Below are 20,586 nucleotides of genomic sequence, written 5' to 3' on the forward strand. Positions count from 1 at the left end.
ATAAACAAAATGTGGTATATACACACAATGGAATATTATTCAGCTGTAAAATGGAATGAAGTTCTGATACATGAAACAACATGGATGAACCCTGAAGATACCATGCCAAGTGAAATATGTCAGACACAAAAGGGCAAATATTGTATTATCTCACTGACATGAAATAATTAGAATAAGCAAACTCATACAGTCAGAACTTAGAATATAGGTTGCCAGGAGAGGGGAAGGACAAGGAAAAAGGGAGTTTAAGGCTTAAAAAGGAGGGTTTCTATTTGTGACGATGCAAAAGTTTTGGTGTGGATAGTGGTGTTAGTAACACAATAATGTGAACGTAATTAACAGCACTGAACTGTATATTTGAATGTGGTTAAAAAGGGACATTTTAGGTTGTATTATGGTAATAGAATAAAAAACTTTTTAAAACTCCAAAGAACAACACAACACAAACAGTAAATCTTAAGTTAAATCATGGACTATAGTTAATAATACAATTATAAAAATATGCTATCATCAATTGTAACAAATGTACCACACCAATGCAAGATGTTAAATAATATGGTGATAAATGGGAATCTTGTATTTTTTGCATTATTCTGTATACCTACAACTACTTTTCTAATTACAAAAATATATATAATACATTTATTATAAACAAAGGAAGATATTGTCAAATAGGACTGCACAAAAGAAATATATCATCCACATACCCTTCCTGAAAAACCTGTAATAATACAGATTCATGCAATCAAGTGATTAATCAAAATGAGAAACTGTAAGTGGAGCGATAGTATAAAAGGGCTTTCAGATGGGCAAAATACTAGTCAAATATAACCAAAAAGAAATAAAAGGCTTCAATTTTAATTTCAGACAAAAGAAACCATAAGGAATAAAGCAACAAACAGGAAAATGCCTTTTTAAAAATTGATGAAGGGTGTAGTCCAAAATTACAATTTAACTCATGAATATTTTGTGCCAAATTATTTTTGTCAGATAATTCAAATGACCTGTAAAATACTACTATACTGAATATTGAAACCCAGAGTATATAATAGTTCTGATTCCTAATATACTCTTTATCCCACTCCACCCCACCCCAGTAGATGGGTGTGGGGGAAGAAAACAAAATGATATAGACCATATATATGACTTTCATACAACTGTAGTAGATACTGGTAACAATTAGGAAAGAAGAAAAAGGAAATCCTCAGATATCTGGCAATTGCTTTAAAAGGCATGTTCCTAATCAATTTTGCATTGTTTGTATGTTTCTAACAATTACAAAATACTTAGAAACAATAATAAATAGAAAAATCTCATATTGAATCCTATGAGGTGTGACCACACCTTACTCAGGAAAACCCATAACACTTTGTTCGTTAAAAAAAAAAGAAAATCAGTAAATTAAATATTCAACTCAAGAAGAAAAACACCCCTTCCCCTAAAACTAAGGAGATCTGAAGGGCTGTATTATGAAAGACTAAGGCAAAGGATGATAAATCATATGAGAAAAAAATGAATAAAAAGGTAAACTAGTTCACCTACTTGAGAAAAACAATTATTAAAAATTAGAAACCAAAAAGAGGCTATACTTACCTCACAGAAATTTATTATTTTAAATAAAATATACTGTATATTTCTTTGCTAATAAATTTGAAAATCTGGAGAAAATCTTGGGGAAAAAAATGACCATATTTGTTTCAAGAAGTGCTAGAAAAAAAAGACTAGTAACCTTGGGAAAAAATGAGAACATTATCGAGGAACTAACCCTCAGAAAAGCTCCTGGGCTTATGAAAAACAAAGAAAGGCTTAAGAACTAGACCAGGTTAAGAGACAGAGATATGACAACAAAATGTAATGTGTGATTACGAACTGACTTGAATCCAGGAAGGGAGTAAAAGGTTGGGATGGGGGTACTGCTATAAAGAACATTAACCTGACAGTGACTATGCTCTGTATATTAGATAACAGTATTGTATAAATGTAAAATTTCCTAAATTTGACCACTGCACTATCGTTATGTTAGAGAATGACCTACTTCTTGTTCTTAGGGATACTTATTTGAGTATTTAAGGTTAAAGGGTAATGATGAGCACACTGACTCTTAAACTGTCCAGTAAAACTAAAATATAATATGCATGTGTGTGTATATATAAAATCAGTGCGTATGGCTAACAGCATACGCATAAAAACAAAGGGAAAAAAGTTTTTAAAACAAATGTGGCAAAATGTTAATTGGTTAATTTAGGAAGAGGGTATACAGAAGTTCATTGTATTCTTCATACAAATTTTAAGTTTGAATTTTTTTCAAAATAAAGTTATTAAAAATAAAAGTGCATCAGGCAAGACAATTTCACAACCAAGATCTTTCAAGCCTTTAAGGAACATGTCACTTCAAAATTACATAAATTACTTGGAGAACAAAGTAAGAAAGAAATCTTCCCACTTCTTTTTACAAACCTACCATAATCTTGATTTAAAATTTGATAACACTAAGAAATAAAACTATCATCTAAGCACAATCATAAATACTGACGCAACAACCTTAAGTAAAATAGAAGCAAATATTACCATGACCAAATAGGGTTCATTTTAGGAATATAACTATTAGCCAACATTAGACAATCTATTAATATATCTCATTTTTTAGAAGTTCAAAGGAGAAAAACCATATGATCATCTCAACACATGATAAAAGGGATTTGATAAAATCCATTCCTTAATATGATCATACATATTTCAAACTAACATGGAGCATCAAGATTAGAACAATTTCCAGGAAAGGAACAGGAAAAAGGATCCTGCCCTCATCCCTATTATTTAGCAATTTCTAGTGACCAAGGCAGTAAATCAAGATAAAGAAAAAGAGGCACAAGATTATGAGACCAAATCATTATTTTCAGATAAGACTATCTTATGGCAAACTCAAAAGAATAACCTAAAACATTATGAAAAAAAGTTCAATATGGTCATCTGACTATATAAAACAATATTAAAAACTTAAAATTTAGAAAATAAAAGAGAAACAGCAATAAATATATCTAGATAAACAATTAAGAAACATTCAGGGCCTATAAGAAGAAAGTCTGAGAATAAAAGATACTTTTTCTTGAATAGGAAGATTTACATTGTCAAACGTCTATCCTCCCTTTATTAATCCATAAATTTAGTATAATCACAGCCAGGTCTGTTTGTTCCCAGTCCTTGATGGAATGATTACAAAATTCTTATGAAAGAATAAATGTATGAGAATAGCCAAAACATTCTTTAAAAACTTGAAAATTTACTACCCCTGATGTTAAAACTTAATTTCAAATTATAGTATTTAAGAGAGAATACTGATGCAGGAATAAACAGATCAGTAGGATAAAATTGAGGCTCTAGAAAGAGTGCTTTGAGAACAGAGATTCAATAGTTTTAGAAAAGCTGGCCAGCTCCTCTCCTGCCCTCCTGTGGAGGGTAGTTGAATCCCTATCTTGCACCATAAGATAAAAACTAGGTGATAAAAGATTTAAAGTCAAAATACTACTAATAAAACCATATATCTAGGCAAATATTTCCATAATCTCATGGTAGGGAAGGACTTTCTAAGTATGCCATAATGGCACAAAGTTAAAGAATGACAGATGTGACTCCAGAGGAATAAGACTTTTATACTATACAGCAAAACTTGAGAGGTAAACAGCTTGAAAGTATTTGTGATATATATGATATAATATATATACAATAAAGGATAAATACTCACCAAAATGAACACCTTAAGGGGAAAAAAATGGACAAAGAACTGGGGCAAAGAACATGAACAGGCAATTTAAAATTAAAAGAATAAAAGTGACCAATAAATATATGGAGCAATGACCAATCTCACTAGCCTTTAAAAACAAATTCATTTTTACACATTACCATCTCAAAGATTAAACATATATAACACCTACTATTTGAAAATGAGTAAGAAATAAACTTCTGGTAAGTAGGAGGGTAAACTGGTCCCTTTCCGAATACATGTAAGATAAACATTAATTTTAAATGTGGCCTTCCATTCAAATTATTTTGTGTAGTCACACTCTGAGACATCCCTCTGTTGCACATGCATTTTAGAAACCGATTAACTATAAAAACAGAGTTAAAAAGACCAAGCCACCTGAAAAACAACTATTGAAATATAAAGCAGTTTGTGAAGCTAAAAACTGTGGGCCTCCTGAGCTCAAGAAACAGCGATGGCCAGAAGTCCTGTAGAGATAGTAATAGGGACTACAACCTGCCCATATAAGGCTCAGAAGGAACCCAGAGACAATGCTCAAGACCAATCAGTGCCTGGGGTGGAGGGGCTCTCTCAGTTTGTACAAGGGGCTAGAAAATGCAACTACTAACCACTGTTTGGGGCTATAGCTTAGATAAAGTTATGTTCCCAGTAAGGAAAGGATAGATCTTCTTGCTCCGTGTCTTATCCTTGGAGAGGTAAGCCAAGAATCGGAGAGACAAAGCCTCTATTTATAAGACAGGGCTTCAGAGTGGGAGCCCCAGGGCCAAAATGGAGGATGCATACAAAAACACTGGATAAGAAGGGTGAAAAAAAAGAACAAAAAAAAAAGCATCTACTCAACATGAGACTGAAAAACCAAACTCCAAAACATAAGGAAAACTAAATTAAGATGGACAGCCAAAAGAATCAACAATTGTAAGAATTCACTTGAAAAAAAAAATCTGGAAATAACTTCAAATGTATACATTTAACATCCTCCCAAAGTTAAAAGAAAGAAAGAATAGCCATGAAGAGGAAAAAATTAATACAGGCAGAAATCAAACAAGACTAGATAGCTATTAAAAAAGAAAACCTGGACACAAGAAAAATATTCACTGAGAAATAATAACAACGGAGGTCACAGAAACTCTAGGTGGACAAAGTCAAGGAAAGAAGTAGTAAATTGGAAAATGATTTTGAGGAACTGCCTAGAACAGAACACAAAGACAAAGAAGGAACAGTGGAAAAGCAATATTCAAAGATAAAAAGGCTAAAGGAATTTTCTAGAATTGAATATTGACTCTTCAGATCAACAATGCTATTTTAACAACATAAAAATGTGTTCAGAACATCAAGTATGGTAAAAACAAAACAACAAAAAACAATAAACACCAACATTTATATCACACTTAAAATATGAAAGGCACTGTTTGAATCCTATAATGTATACACTATTAATACCTCCATTTAAAACCTGCTCAAGATCACACAACAAATAGTGGCAACAGGATACAGAAAAAAAAAAATCTTTTAAAAAACTACGAGAGAAAAAATTATATAAAAAGGAATAACAATTAAGCAGAAACCAGATTTCTTAGAGATATAAGTATGCCATAAGAAAATGAAATAATATCTTCAGAGTGCTGAAGGGAGAGGAGGAAAACCTATCAGCCAAGAATTCTGTATCTAGCTAAAAAAGAAAGCAATACATAAATTATATTTTCAGACAAAAACTAAGAGAATATACAATCCACACACTCTTACTAAAAGAACTACCAAAGGACATATTTTAGAAAGGAGAAAAGTGAACACAGAGGAGTGAGACACAAAGAACAACAATTAGAACAGAAACTGGTAAAATACACTGGCCAGTTAAATAAAAAAGAAAATGAAACTTTTTTATGCTACAAAAGGGTGAAATAGAATTATAGGCAATTATACACATGATGGAGGAATGCTTAGTGTTTAGCTAATCAAATATGAGTTCATAAAAAAAAATCACCAAATATACAAGGAAACAAGCTCCTTAAAGACTCTAAATATTAGAATGATTGAATGTAAGATATTAAAACTATGTATGAAATGTTTAATGAGATTGTAAAAGACAATAAAAAATAAGAAAGAAAAATTATTAAAAAATTACCAGGCAGAAACAAAAAATTGTTGGTATTAAAAATTCAAAGGATGAGTAAATTATAGATTAAACACAAGTGAGGTAAATAAGATGATTGAGCTGAAGAAATTAAAAAAAAAATTATATTCACTTCAAAAAAACCTACAACTAAAGGATGAGGGAAAGGGGAAGGAAAAAGGAGAAAATGAAAATCAAACTCTCCAACAATAATAAATACATCAAAAGTCCACAGATGCAGACTTTTAGAAATCTGAGATCTGAACATTACAGCGCTCATAAATCCAGGAAAAATTAAATAATCTCTCTGTTCATGTCAACTCCTTGTAACATGGCTAAAAGTAGGTAGTAGAGTTCCCTACTTTAATGTCAACATTTACTGCAGTGAAAGAATTAGAAATTAGCAGCAAAGTAATGGTACCTTACCCTATATAGTAGAGCTTAATCTCTTTTAACAAATGCTCCTTTGGTGTAATCTCATATTTTCTAAATATATTTAAACCATAGCAATCCTTAAATTCCCACATTTTACTTTAGTCAGTTAAATAAAAAAAATACTCCAAGTTTTTTCTCCCTAGGTTTCTGCAATATATAAAACAGTTATGAAGATTTATACAGAGGAATCCTTTTGCAAAGAAAGGAATCCTTTTTATTAAAACTAATTATACACACACACATTTTGTAAACTTGGTTTCCATTAGCATAAACATTCATTTAAATCAGGTAACACATTTTATTGGTTAAGAAATCAATCTTAATTGTTCTAATGAAAATGTAACCTATCTTTAACACCTGCTCCTTAAAAAAGTAATATACAAATTATTGTTGTCAATATTTCCAACACGGAATTTAATGTAGAGTTTAAAACATCTAATATCATTCAAGTGGTCAAATACAGTTTCTAACAGTTCCTATTTGTTCGCTGCCTTCCCTATCTTCCCATACCCCCACCCCTATTGCCAGTTGATGTATTAAAGGACTTCACTGACTTTAAAGCCATATGTGGATTTCTGAATCTGTGGGTTTCTAGCTCTCTTGGGGAACATTTACTGACGGTCCCTAAAAGCTCATTAACAATTCTAATCCAACCTTCTGACCTACCAAATCAAAGTAAGACTTTCTTTGGCAGCTACAACTTCTCAAGTAACTCCATTCTGCTGCTAATGCTAGAACCTTTGAAGCAGCCCAGAATAGGATCTCCTCCTCCAATTCAGAAACCTCAGGGGGATGGTGCCATTCAATCTCCTGTGGGATTTCTCTGAAGAATAATCTCAAAGTGATATGGGTTTCCCACTCTGAACAGGCTCCAACCTGAAGAACTTCGAACAACCAAAAGATAATGATTATTGCACAGATTCAAAATTCCCACACAAAGTCCTTGAAAGAAAATATCTCATCAGAAAAGGGAACTAACATTTGTGCTTTAGTGGTTTATGATTAAAATTCAGAAGTGAAAACTTTTAAAATTTCACTTATCTTCTCACCTTCTACCATATTATAAAATCTCTGTGTTTTGTTTCTTCCCTCTAGGTCTTATTCTCCTAAGCAGCCTCCAAGTTTTATTCTGCTGCCCACAAATTCAGTCTCTGAAATTTTTATGTCCCCTTCTATTCCCTATCTTACCACCTTCCCTCTCCCCAGCCTGAACAATCTCTTCTATTTTCCTTTTCTTGCTTTTAATTCTTCCTCATTCTTGGCATAGGGGAGTAAGAAGAGTCCAGGCAAGCCAGCTGCAAAAGGGAAACTATTTCAGTAAGCTCATGCAAGCCTGCGTTTGATGTAGAAGAGAAATTGTTCGTATTGTGGCAATCTGCAGCGACTAATGGTACTCATTCTTCTCAATTACAATGACTAGCCTGCCATTTCAAGAGACATACATGATGTTTAAAAGTTAGAAATCACTGATCAAAAAGTTATCCAGATTCCATTTGTATGAAAATAGGCAAATCTACAGAGACAGAAAGTAGATTAGTGGTTGCCAGGGGTTGGGGAAGAGGAGAATGGGGAGTGACTTGCTAATAGGTACCAGGTTTCTTTTGAGGGTAATGCAAATATCTAAATTTAAATTGTGGTGATGACTGCATAATTCCATGAATATACTTAAAAACCAATGAACCGTAAACTTTAAATGGGTGAATGTTATCCTACGTGAATTCTATCTCAATAAAGCTGTTAAAAAAGATAATTATGCTTTTATGTATCTCTACTTTATTTTACATAAAAAGGTTTTTTAAAAGACTATAGATTCTACATAGCAATATGGAAAACACTTAGGGATAATAAAGTTTTTTAAAGGTTAAAAAAAAGTTATCTGGAAATTTCTCAGCCACCAATATTTTTTTCATTTTATAGCTTCAACTAAATATCTACATTTCATTCTTCCTTCAATTAAATATTTACCTAAGCTGCTCCAATGAACTAAACTTCATCCAAATGAATTCTAATGCAAATGAACTGTTATTGAAGTAATTATGTCCTAAATTAAGACCTTAAAAACAAAATTTCAAAAAAGCAAGCTAAATTTAACCAATTGAACCAATCAAAATAAGTCAGCTAAAGCTTTTCTATGCTGAAGAATATTTCCATAAAGCTCATGACACAAGACATTTTTTTCCTATCCAAAAATTATTCAAAAATAGTTTTTGCCAAATTAGATAAAAATTTACAAGTACTCAAACTATGGTCAGTTTGTACAGATATTAGCAGCCATTTCAATTTCCTAGTGTGAGACAATTTGCCTCTTTTGATGTTTCTTATATTTCACAAATCTTTTTTTATCAACATATTCTAGACATGTGCTGTGATCTGAATCACATATTCCATAAGATGGTCTTAAATTTCTACAAAGGTATATACTGCATAGTTTTTAAAAAGCAAATTTTATAAGTATATAACTGCCTGAAAAATGTCTAAACTAAATTTAGTTGGAGGGTTCTACTGACTGTGGAAATTAGATACTGACCTATTTTCACTAATTACAGGATGAGCAACATTTGACATCATAGAGCTATTTCGTTTTTAAAGTTTTCTAACAATGCATTTACAATCTCAACTCGCCTTATTTGTTAAATATCTCAATTTTACCATTTTTGGATAATTTGTCTAGAGATTGAGAAGTGGACTCAATTACTGATGTGCTACTTTTTAATCTCTGCATGTGAGGACTCAGACTGACTGACCCAGAAAACAATTAAGTGATTTCCTCAGCCAATCCATCCCTTCTTTCCTTTTGCTTAAAACAAGCAAAACCCTTCAAACCCGGGAGCTGATAATCTTGAATATTCAGGTAGAAAGAAGGAAAAATAAAACTCATTAAATGTTTACAAAAGTAAAATATTCATATACCACAAAATATTTGGGGATTTAAAATATTTTACACTTATGTCCCTGGCTAGAAAAATAACCAAAAAGTATTTGTCTCTACAGAGCCAGGCTTCTGTCCATAAACATTCTTCAAAGTAGAATCATTCACTAAGTCTATAAAATATGATATGAGATGCTTTATGTATAAGGAAAAGTGTCTTGAGGGGAGTTAAAGAAAAAAAAAAAAATTAAGTTAAAGTTCCTGTCCTGCAACAGCTTAAAAATCAGATTCAACAGCACAAATAATGATACTCCCCTCCCCCATAAAGTTTAAAGATGTTGCAACTGCCAAGGGGCCGCAAAGACAAAGTATGAGAATACTGATCAAAAACGGGAGGAGAAAGAGAAATAAAGACCTTAAAGACTAAGAAAAGAGACACATACGCTATACCTTTACAGATGGTTAAGGCAAAAGTTTTTGTTTTTTGTTTATTTAAGGTGAGGAGGGAGAGGAAGGGGTGTGGGAAGAAATTTTCTGCGGGAAAGGAACACCAAAGCATAGAGGAGAGAAAGGTATACAAACAACAATTTACCAAAAAACATGAAGAAGGAAGAAAACAGGCTGAAAGAGTCAGGTGGGAACTACAACCTATAAAGAGTTAGAGCTTTACTGTATGAGCAAGAAGAGGGAACTACCAAGTACCAAGAGTACTTTAAAACCTTGAAGAGTGTTAGTATTGCAGCATGCATCATTTTAAAGATAATTTTTCACTGTTAGTAAAGAGAAGCAAGAGATTAGGTAAGATGTCTAATTTAAACTGTAAAAATATTATTTAAATAAATACTTAACATTACATATTTCTTTAATTCCTCTTCACTTAATACCTATTGGTCCATCTTTGGTTTTGGATCCATTCTCCTTCTTCACCAGAACCTCACTCTATAGAGCACCTATCCCCTCTATCCTGTACCTTCACCTTTTCACTCACCATCACCACTGAACCTTTTCAAATATCTCCTACCTTAAAGAAGAAAAACAGTAAGGCCTCCTTGGTTCCACATGCCTCACTGGCCATCACCCTTCTTCCTCTCATTTTACAGTCAAACGTCTTAAACCAGTAGTTCACTGTCTCAACTTCATCACCTCCCAGTCAGTCTTCAACTTATACAATATGGTTTCTACTATGATGACTCTGCTGACTGCTCTTCCCTCTGGTACCCAAGATCTCTTTCTGGACAAACCCAATGGACAAGTTTTAATCTTCAGCTTACTTATTTGTCATGAGTAAGTGACACTACTGATGCTCTCTCCTCTTAAAAATAGTCTGTTACATTATCTTTCAATACATTGTCCTGGTTTGCCATCTTCCCCTCTGGACATTCTTCTTGGTGTCTCATATGGGCTTCTCTTTCTTTGTCCATATGTCAAACGTTAGCGTTCCTCAAGGTTCTGCTTAGATCTTCTCTGGGTGACCCCATTTATTCCTATGGTTTTAACCACTACCTATAATCTGAGTTCCTTAATCACCATTTACAGCACAGATCTTCCTAATAGCTTTAAAAAATGTATATTCAAGTAACTCCTATATTTAAATAGCCACACCTCAAAAGACACAGCCCAAAATGAATTGCTCAACTACCCGCCACTTCTTCTACTGTTTCCTGTCTCAGGGAATAGATCCACCATTAGTCATGAGATTCTGCAGAATCCCTTATTTCCTTTATCATAGCACTTATCATCCTGTGAATTGTAACTCATTCTAGATCCGTGATGGAAGGAATCATGCCTTTTTTGTTAACTCTCCATAGTACTTATTAGCACAGAGTGACCCCTGATGAATATGCAGGACAAATGAATGATTGCCATCACCTTGGCTTCTCCCTTGTCAACAGTTAGGGATTCTTTTCTACTCAGGACAAGGTATTCCCAGAGAAGTGGACTTGCAAACAAACTGTAACCTACCATTTCCATTTTCTTTTTTCTACAGAAGGCACAAGTCTATTTTTTTTTTTACTTCTTCAGAAGTATCATAATTGATTTCAAATAAGAAAATACTGGACCCAAAAGCACATCTGCAGCAATTTGGCTCAGTAATCAAAAACCTGATTTGCAGTCACTGGTCATTAATAACTTTCAAGTTTCTCAACATCATTAGATATACACTCTCCACTACTGAAAAAAATGCCACATAAGATATACTGGAGGGAATAAGAAAGACGCAGTATAACGAAATTAGAGCTATTTATTTATTAGCTATTTAAATAAATATGAGCTATTTTATTATTCATCTGCTCATTCATTTAACATTCATGGATAGATAAAATTTTTTAAAGTCTTTTCTATATGAGAAGCAAAGTATAAGGTAATTTAGACACAAAAAAGGAATAATTTCTGCCATGAAATCCATTTCCAATGTATTTTAGACAAATATGTCTTTATCTTAATCTTGGAGTTTTACTGTATAAAATATGAATAATCCCATTTGCACTTAAGGAGCTCCTTATTCTACTGACCGGAGCAAACCAGTACAAGATCATGCTATATGGCCCCTTGATATCCAAAACAGCCTTATTGATTCTCAGCAATGATAATGTTCAACTGCTTTACAAAAAGTGAAAATTTTGATTACCATTATAAATTTACATTCTGAAGCATGATGGTACACTGAAATTTTTTTTTCTAAAGCCTGATAAGGTTTGAGATTCTGTTTGCAAAACAAAAACAAAAAACAAATACACAACCACTCCTCACTAATCTTTTATCATTAATATTTTCATTTCTAAAGTTTGGTGACAAAGGTAAGCAAGGTGGATTTTCTATAGACCTAATACCAAATTTGATGCAATTTTCTACCACTCATGCTAAATAAAGGAAGCAAGGCTTAGAAGCCAAGACATTCGAGGACGGTAATGAATTAAGTTCTCATTCTTTGAAACATTTAGTACAAAAAGATAGTCCTTGGATACATATACTTTAAATAAAATAATTAAGTGATATATAGCATGATAAACAAAACAAAACAAAACAATCCCAAAATCCGGTTATCTGTTTATCTACATCCCTGCCTGAGACAGTCATATCACAGATGAGTCCAAAGCACCAGACTAAATATAAATTGGATTATACATGACCTATGCTTTCTCATAATCTGCTGTTTTCCTGGCTCACATTCAATTTTTCTGCCATGTGTTCATCAGAAAAAGAGCAGGGAGACTATAAAGATTAATCAGTCATACACAGAGCATCTATTTAAAATGAATGAAACAAAGTCCCTGCTCTCAAGGATTTATTTTCAATAAATTTTAACACTGAAATGTTGCATTTATAGTATAATCTCTATTGTAAGCCCAATTAGGTAGCTCATGCTTAAGACCATTTTCTTGAACTCACTAAGAATTTCATTTGAATAAAGAACTAATTTAATAAATCTATGTCAGTGGGTTGCAAAGTCGTGAGCATGAATAAAACAAGTCATGAGACAAAACTGTGTATAGCTCGTGGAATTAGTCCCATTATAGCCAAATCTTACATGCTTTTTTATTATAACAATTTTCATTGTTTTTCTTGGTGAAAAGTTCTAAACAGAGCTGACATGACATATGATAATGTACTTTTCAAATTTAGTGTACACTTTCACTTCAGATCCCAACTCAATCACAAGATTTACTCTCTAGGTACAATGGAACTGTATTCTTATCTTTCATACACAAAGATTTTCTGACTCATCACAACTCCTGCACAGACTTTATTTCAGCAGTAGCAATAAAACTGCAGTGACCCACATATATAATTATTTTCAAAAGTCCAAGGACAACTATTTGGCTTCTATTACTAGCAGTGAAATCTTGGGCAAGTAATTTAACCTCTGTCTCAATTTCCTTATCTGTTAAGATGGAGGTAAAAACAGGATCTATCTCATAGGGGTATTGTAAGGATTTAATGAGATAACATCTAGAAATTTCTTATAATAGTGCCTGGCACATAAGCACTCAATAATGTTATCTGTCATTGTTACTAGCTAATGTCAAAGAGGCTAGAAAAAACACAAGAGGCACATAAAGAATCAAATTCATGATTCTAGTCTCAACAGCATCATACTCCAATAAATGGATTTAAGCAGTCATAGATGGCCTGTATGAAATTATCCACTTAAAAATCCAATAACGAAAATTTTACTATGTAGTTTCTAAATATTGGATATAATGTAATATTTTGATAAGGCTTAAAGTTTAGCTTATAGTTTTATGTGAACAGACTATTCATATATTAGACATTTGTTTGTTTCAAATTAAATCAGTTACTATTTATCTCTCTTCTTTAATACATTGTCTAATTTCTGTGTATCCACAAATCCTCTCTGGTTGAAAGAATGCCTAGTTCATAATATTTGCAAATGTAATGCTCTGGAATATATACATGATTATGAATATCCCATTAACCCTTAAAGTCAAAATGTAGGAAGTCAAAATGAAACTGTAAGGTTCAGAATCTGTTTACCTGGTCTTTTATACCAACATAAGCACTCTGCCACACCTCAAATTTATATAATCTTAACACTTAAATATCTAGGTTCAGCTAAAATAGCACACAGGAGGAGAGTCAGAAATGTCTGCTACCAGAGCTCATAACTATTTCCACCACCTCCTACAGCAATCACTCCCATTCCCAAGTAGATTTTGTCTAATACCAAATATCTGAGTGTCCACTATCCACAAGGTACTGCTCTGGGCTTTGGGTATAAAAAAATTTAGTGTATTTTCCTCTACAGAATTTATACTTAGTTGAATACACAATTATAATTAAGATACAAATATCATATGATTAAAGTCAAACAAATAATACACATAAACTGCTATAGAAGTTCATAAAAAGGAGAGATGAAACACTTCAGAGGTCAGGGAAGGCTTTGTAGGGGATGGAATATTAGAAATGAGCTTTAATAAAAGAGAAAACAAAAGCTGGAAAAGGTAAGACAAGAATTCCATGCTGTGAATTAGCAGGAGCAAAGATCCAGGGAGAGAAAGTAAAGTACAGAGTGTTTTCCAGAAACAGCACCTGTACCGTTTTGGTTGAAAGAGAGCAGTGTTGAAGTCCTTATTGTGGAAAATGTTGAAAGCCAAATCAAGAATTCTGAACTTTATTCTACAGGCAAAGGGGAATCATTGAAGTATACTTAGCAAAGAAATAATACAACAAAAACAGTATTTTAGGAAGAATTTTGTGATGGTTTATAGAATGCAGGAGAGAGATGCAGTACAAGATGCTAGTGAGAAAGAGACTAGTCATAATATTAATACCGTGGTTTGAGTATGAGGTAATAAGACCTGAACTGTTCCAAGACAATTTTTCAATCTTAAATAACCCAGGACCCATAACCCAGTACCCATATACAAAGCCTTAATGCCTTTTATGAAGACTCCATTTTTTTTTTTACAGGAAGGAGATAATCAGAATTATTTAGTTTCCTTACTCTGTCTTGCATCTTTTCCTGTAGCAATAATATCTTATTGCCCATTTCTAATAATGAACTGTAACTTCTCTTCAAAATATCGACCCTTGTCCTTCCTCATTAATAATTCCAGTCTGAACATTTACCTTTGCTTTATTACTTACTTTTTATCCTCAATTTAACCATCTACTCCCACCTAACCACTAACTACAAACACATGGCTTCCTTCAGATTCATATAGCCACATAAATCTATCCCATACTCAAATTTCTCTTTCTTCAATTACCCCTAATTTTCAGCCCATTCATATGCAAGCCCGATTTACTCACAGCTTTTTAAAGGTTACTACTCAGTCTTCTAGTTTGTCTTCCAAGATCACTGCTAAAAGTATATTTGAAGACCACCCTGTCACATCCATCAAGTCTTTATTCCCCTAAATATCTGAGGATTTCATAACTCAATAATAAAAATGGCAGCTACCATTTATTTGGCACTTTCTTTATGGCAGAAAATATGTCAAGTGCTTTACATATATTATCTCATGTAATTTTCAAGATAACTTTATGAGAAAAGTATTTCCATTTGATAGACAAAGAAAACTGAAGCTTAGAGAAATTCTTGCCCAAGGTCACCCCACTAAGAAATGGGAGAGCAGGTATTCAAACAGTTCTATCTGACTCTCAAGGCATAGTTTTACCACCTTGGGGCCTTTAATGTAGCTCTATTGACTATATCTACCTAGAAACATTTCCTTCAGTAGCTCATTAAGGTTATCAATCATTTGAGAATTAACAGATTCCGTTTCTCAATCTGAACACTGATGGCTGAAGACATGAAATTCTTTTTTTGTTTGTTTGTTTTTGAATAGGATTTAGCTGAAATGTGATATAAGTTTTTCAGTTCTATAAGTTTTTAAAATTTTGGAAATGAGAAAATGAAAGTTATTTCTTAAATCTTTTCTGGATGGTTTAGAAGGGATTCCTGCATTGGAAGACAACTACTAAAACTTCTAAGGTCTCTTAACTCTAGTAATCTATGACTCAGAAGTGCTAACGTTCAGCTTTTTACATTTTGGTACCTAGGAACAAGAAGCCTCATCTAATTGGAAAAAATCCACACAGGAATATTTTGAAAACATGTTTATATCTATACAGGTATGTTACTTAGCTTCTCTAAGCCTACGTTTTCTCATTTGTAAAATGAACATGTCACATATTTTAGAAGACTTGTGGTAAAAAATTAAAGTCTGACAAAAATAAATGTTCAATAATTAGGGCTTTTATTATTCACTTTCTTCTGTGTTTAGTGGTTCAGCCTCATAGGACTTTAATTCAAATCACATCAGCCACAAAAACTTAAATGACTCTCAGTACAGATCCTAAATATGAATACTACATAAACTTGGTCAATGGCTTCCAGATAAATGTATTAAGAATTATAAAAACTTAAATCCCTCCTTTATTACACATTTATTCAAGGAATGTTTAAAAAATCTCTAATTTTATAAACACAGTATCAATAGTCTATTGATACATATTAACAAGTAGTACCTTAAAAAGTTCTCAAGTCTATCACATTTTAGATAAAGGTATACAGAAGTTCACCTCTCTTAATCAGTTACTTTCTCTAGCTCCTCCTACCTGCCTCAGGGAAAGAGAAGGTAGGTAAAGAGATTATCTAGGTAGCAGGTAGATAGCTAGGACATACAAGGGTCAAAATCATCAAGGAATACATTCTGAAGAATATAAAATTGTTACTTGTTTAATTTGGAGCACAATAGATACTGGGAAGAGCAAAGGAAGAAAGACAGAAAATCAATTTTTGGTTTTGATATAAATTAACCCAAGCTTCTTTCTTATAAGGGTGGTTAATCCCAGGTGGAGATTCAGAGAATTTATACATCCAGGCTTAAGTTTAATAAAAGAAGCAAATGTCACCAATGCTATTTGAGACGGAAGAGAAGGCATATTCTAACATAAAATTACTACCCAAGGTATAGAAGGCAACTTTTACCTAGTTGCCTCACAATGCTTCCCCCTCCCCCCAATGCCCATGTACTTTGCGGGGCCACACCATGTTTTATCTTCTTCTTTAACTCTTACATGACTCTGCTTGGTACAGTTTTCTTACAGGGCTGTTTCCTTACACTGATTTGATTAAGGATGGAAAGCAGTCAAGAATACTACTCAAATCAGGTACCCAGGCAACAGTTAAATTATTATTTTGGGAGTTAGGGGAGGGATCATCAAAATATCACCTAGTAATTAATTCTGGATGATCACAGATTTATGCCTTAAAAAATTAATCCAGCTCTCATGGGTGATCATTTCAGAGACAACAAGCCACATGTGGACAGATGTTAGTCTCTGGTTTAAAATTATAAAACAAATAAGCATTCATAGTTAAGCCAAAATCAGCTACACATTCTATTAACAGTTATAACCAGTGTAGGTGTAATCTGAATAAATTCAAAGACTACAGGTTTCAGTAACTGCTTAGCAATATTACTGTGTGACAAAAAGATGTTGCTATAGATTTCTTGGGGGAAAAATAGGTATTAGGGAACAAATATTCAAACAAAGGTCTGACGAGTAGAGATAAGCAAGACCCAGCTTGACCTGTTAGAAAAAACTTCGTAATGTTTTCTTTTAATGCCCTTCTCATCAACCTACCAACCAAGCGTAGAGTGCTTGTTCAAACCTGTAGTTTCAAATCATCCTTTGTCTCCCTTGGAATCTCCAAGTTCCTTCCTCCCAAGGACTTCTCTAGACTTCCCAATCCCAACAGAGAAATCAATAAAGGCCATGTACCGGAATATCTTTCCTAAAGAACATATATCAACTTAAATTCTTTTAAATAAATAGAACACAACCCAGAAAGAAAATCAGCTTTAGAATGCTGAGGCATCTAAGTGCCTGGCCTGTACCAAGCATTTGCAAAGGTATATTAAATAAGCAAACAATGTTGATAAAAGAATCAAAAAATTTAACAACTAGACAGGACATTTGAGAATCGTATCTACCCCTTCCACTTTACTGATTTGGAAGCTGATACTCAAAGGTTAAAGGACTTCTCCATGGACACAGAATAGAGCACAACCATGACTAAACAATTCTTGTTTCAGTGCCGTGTTCCCTTCAACAGGTTAAACTACAATTATGGTCATCATTTCAGTTCTTCATATTAAATATAAAAAGACACAATTCAAATAAAAAGCAATTTTGATGACTCCAGCACTCAACCATATTATTTCTCAAATGTAATATATACTGAAGTAGCTAACTTCAAACTGTCTCAATATACCTCTCCACATAATACTTCACTGATATGAAAAGTTCTTAATAACACCAAAAATGTCTTAAGCAACTTTCATATGCAGTTCATTGTAGTTTTAATATTGCAGCATTGCTGTAAACTCACAGGTTAAAAGCAAGCATCCCTACGTGGTTGAATGTTTAATCAAATATATGTGAGTTAACACAAGAGTAGAAAACATCATGCAATGAATGTTACTTTGTGGTTCAAATTATTTACTGGCAATGGAAACATTAAGCCAGTAACACTAACATCTAAGATAGAAAATGGGGTGGGGGGCAACAGGGTCTCTATCTTCAGAGTCTCAGTTTTCTCATCTGTAAAGTAAGGAGTTACAGAAATACAGTCTTTGGATGTAAAAACATAAAAGTATATAAGCGAAGTTGTTCCAGTTAAAGGGGAGTTGGGAATCAAGTCCTGCCAGTTAAATTCCAGAGCACGCTTGAAGTCTCTAAGGCTCAGTAGAGACCTATTTAATAAATCCTGACTCTTCAGAGCTGTCCGCATCTAAAAAAAAAAACTGGTTATGTTTAAAATTCAAACGTACAAGGCTGAAAAGTTTATTTTTCCTCAAAATAATTAATTTTCCTCAGCCCAATTTTTAAAGTTTCTGATCTTTCAGTAATCTCAAAATCATTCTGGTTAAATAATACATATCTCCCATAGATTTTTATGCCTCCCTACTCTTTCAATCACTTCTTAAAACACATTCTGTTCATTATTCCAATTAGCAGAAAACTTGAGGTCTAGGGGAGCAGCACACAGATTTCTTGGCTTGGACTACTGAAGTTACTGACCTCTGTGGATCTGTTAAGTACCATGTGGTGCTTGAGAAGAGAGAAGGAAAATACCTCAGGTGATGAAATTTTCAAAACGTATCTAAAACTGCGGTTGGCAGAAGGCTCCACCAGCCAGCTGTCTTTCAAGAAAAGGCTCCAAGTTTATTTAATATCTACAAGCAGAAAACAACCATACCTCAACCAAACTCTAACACCAAGAACTTTTACCCAAACAATTCACACGGTTAAAATGATGAGAAAGCAGAGTAATTACTTCAATGGATTTGGTTCGATGCCTTAATAATGAATGAATTGGAGGCGTCGCTGACGAGTTCCGAAAGGAGCTTCACTCCCAACACTAATCCCTATAAAACCTGAGGCAAATTCTCAAGAATTTGATGTTTCGAGGGTAAGTCCAGTCCAAAGGAAGCCTCCCCCCTTCTATCTCCCGGTCTCCTTCCAAGGGGCTGGAGCCCAGGACCGCCAGGGACCGCGCGGCCGACAGGATGGGGACGCCGCGACACCCTTTCCCCATTGGGAAGAAGTTCCGCCCGCCGCTCTCGGGCAAGGCGGGCCCACGCATCCAGCCTGCGTCGCCGCCACAAATACCCCGCCCCGGCGGCGGGAGGGTCGCGCCCCCACCCCGCGTCGCCGCCACAAACACCCCGCCCCCGCCGCCCCGCCACGGCCCTCGCGGAGCGTTAACCCCTAGCCGCCCGCCACCAGGCTCGGAGTAGGAGGCCGGCCCAGGGGGTGGAGTTGTCGCGTCTCCTCCCGGGAGCGCCCAGGCAGACGCCCGGCTTGTTTACAGGCCCCAGGCCTGGCTTCGCCACCGCGCAGGCCCGCGCCGCCCGCCCGCCCTCGGCCCCAGCGCTGCGCTTACCCGGAGCAGCCGCGGGTGGGCAGGTCCCTGGTCGGCCGAGGCGGCGGCGGCCGGGGAGGGGACGGGTAGGGGGTCACCGCGACAGCGGCCGGCCGGGTCAGGCCGGGGAGGGGGCAGAGGAGGGGAGGAGCTGGCTGCGTCCAGGCCCCCGGCTCTCGGCGCCCTCGCGGCTCAGATCATCCGGGCGTTGGAACGAGAGGCGGAGAACGGGTCCCGGAGGAGGAAGAGCCGAGGATTCATCGCTTTCGCTCCCCAACTGCCTGGCGTCCCCCCCACCCCCCTCCCCAACCACCCGTTCCCTAGCTGCACCCGCCCGAGCTCCCTCAGCTCCCGGCCGGGCCGGCGCGGAGACCACTGTTCCCTCGCTCCCGCGCGCGCTCCCGTCCCTAGCGCCGCCACCGCCGCCGCCTCTAGCGCGCCCCCGCGCAGGCGCGCTCACGACGGCACCACCCCTCCTCCACTCCTGTGCCTGCCCCACCCCGCCGGCTCTGCCGCTGCTACAACTGCGGCGCGGCGGAGCAGCTGGAAAGACCCGGATGTCGTTGGGCAGGAACTGCGGCGAGCGCTGGCGGGCGGTTTAGGGGCGGTCGCGAATGACGTCACTGCCCTGCCCAGCTTCTCCCGCCGATACTGTTGCCTCGCTGTCCCCGCAAGGGGACCTTTCGAATCCTTCATCTGAACCAGTAGCCGGCCCCAGCGTCGGAGACAGAACAGAGTGCGCAACTGTTCGGAGCCTGGTGTATCTACAGGCTTTCCAAGCCGGGCGGTTGGCTCAGGCCTCACTCAGAAGCTTACCTTCCCTCCCCAGGTGGTCCGCGCCTCCCAACTTGGCGCTTCCACTGCCTGCAAATACACATCTCACTCCCCACCTGTCAACAATCCTCGTTAAGACACCGCGCACGCAGTTCCGGGGACAGATAAGGAGCTTTCTACTTCACGGGCTCATCGCGGCCTGGCCGCTGCCCCACAGACGCGCGATCGGTTCC

General features: G+C 35.9%; 1 protein-coding gene across 1 annotated transcript in view; it reads right to left on the reverse strand.

The window, feature by feature from the left end:
* PPM1A (protein phosphatase, Mg2+/Mn2+ dependent 1A) overlaps positions 1-19,906 on the reverse strand; it is a 50,225-nt gene extending 30,319 nt beyond the window's left edge. Inside the window, exon 1 of the mRNA XM_037832595.1 lies at positions 19,601-19,906. The gene's annotated coding sequence lies outside the window, so the exon portion shown is untranslated. The remainder of the gene's footprint in view (positions 1-19,600) is intronic.
* Positions 19,907-20,586: the final 680 nt, after the last annotated feature.

This window comes from Choloepus didactylus, chromosome 4 (genome assembly GCF_015220235.1).
Source record: "Choloepus didactylus isolate mChoDid1 chromosome 4, mChoDid1.pri, whole genome shotgun sequence".
In the NCBI taxonomy this organism is placed as follows: Eukaryota; Metazoa; Chordata; class Mammalia; order Pilosa; family Megalonychidae; genus Choloepus; species Choloepus didactylus.